The following is a 1,547-nucleotide window of genomic DNA, read 5'->3' on the forward strand; positions in this document are numbered from 1 at the left end:
GGATGAACATAAAACGATGTTTTATGTTCATTCGAGCTTGTAATTGTTGATATATTTTATTAATTGACATTTTTATGTTTCAGGTTCTATATGTGACTTTTTAATCATGTCATGTACAAAAGAAGCCTTGGAACTGTCTAAAGTTTAAAGATGCCATATTGTGGGTCAATCTGAAGGTGAACATAGTCACCGTAAAATCGCAGAAATCTTTGGGACCCCGCTTTCTCCAGTTAATAGAGTGATTTTGCAATTCACGAGAGAGGGAAAGGAGTCCACATCACTTCGCCCAGGTTGACCAGAGCTCTCTGACAGGACCCTTCTCTTTGTTAAGAGAAGTGTGGTGGATAATCCTCGTTGTAAGTCCTCTGACATTGCAGAACACGTTATGTCAGTCTCAGAAGAGCTGTTAGGTATCTACACAAACTTGGTTTCTATAGCAGAGCAGCAAGAAGGAAGCCACTTTTTTGACCAGTCAATATCAAGCGGATTGGGCCAGTGAAATGGTGGAGAGGCCACCAGCATTTTGGGGCACTGTCATGTTCTCCAATGAGTCTAGATTTTCTGACCGTGGTCGAGTGTTGGTCTGGTGACTCTGCGATCAAGAATTTGATGTGAAAAGATTGCAACCAATAATAAAACATGGCAGCTATTCTGTGATGGTCTGTGTGTGTATGTGGGGGGGGGTGACATTTGGAGCAATGAGAGCTGGTTGAGTGTGAGGGAAACATAATCTCAGATAAATACATGTCCATATTGCAGAAAGGACTCCTTCCAATCTTCTTCAGTGGTGAAATGATTAAAGAAGACTCTTTATTTATGGAAGATGGGGTTCCTTGTAACACGGCTAAAATGGCCCAAGATTTGTTGGATGAGAATGGCATTAAAAAGCTTGCATGGCCAAGCCAGTCACCAGATAGGAATTCTATTGAACACCTCTGGGACATAATGGACAGGACACTTTTATAAAAAGAACAAGAAAGCATCTTCAAAGCCAGATCTTTTAAGATTACTGCATGAAACTTGGCAAGAAATTCCTCAAGAGAATATTCGTCATCTGATCATTAACATGCCTAACAGGGCCCTTGCATTGAAAAATGCAAGGGGTATGTCTACTAAATATTAAATATTCACATTATAACAATTAATAAATAATTTGAATGTATAATTTCAGATTTGAATAAATTTTCATGATTATAACGGTGTCTATTTACTTCTGTCGTGTGTGTGTGAGTGTGTGTGTGTGTATGTGTGGGTGTGTGTGTGTGTGTGTGTGTGTGTGTGTGCATAATGAATGAAACAAGTAAAAGGATAAAAGAAAAATGTTTTCTGCGATTACATATATATTCTTTTACTTGTTTCGGTCATTTTGACTGTGGTCATGCTGGAGCACCACCTTTTAGTCGAAAAAATTGACCCTTGGACTTATTCTTTGTCAGAAGCACCTCTGATAAGTCACCCAGCCTGCTAGAAATAACAGCCAAGTCTCTCACAAATTACACAAATTGTTTTTCTTTATACTGGATGGTGATGACTGGAATGCTTTTCAC

This window comes from Octopus bimaculoides, chromosome 3 (genome assembly GCF_001194135.2).
Source record: "Octopus bimaculoides isolate UCB-OBI-ISO-001 chromosome 3, ASM119413v2, whole genome shotgun sequence".
NCBI lineage: Eukaryota > Metazoa > Mollusca > Cephalopoda > Octopoda > Octopodidae > Octopus > Octopus bimaculoides.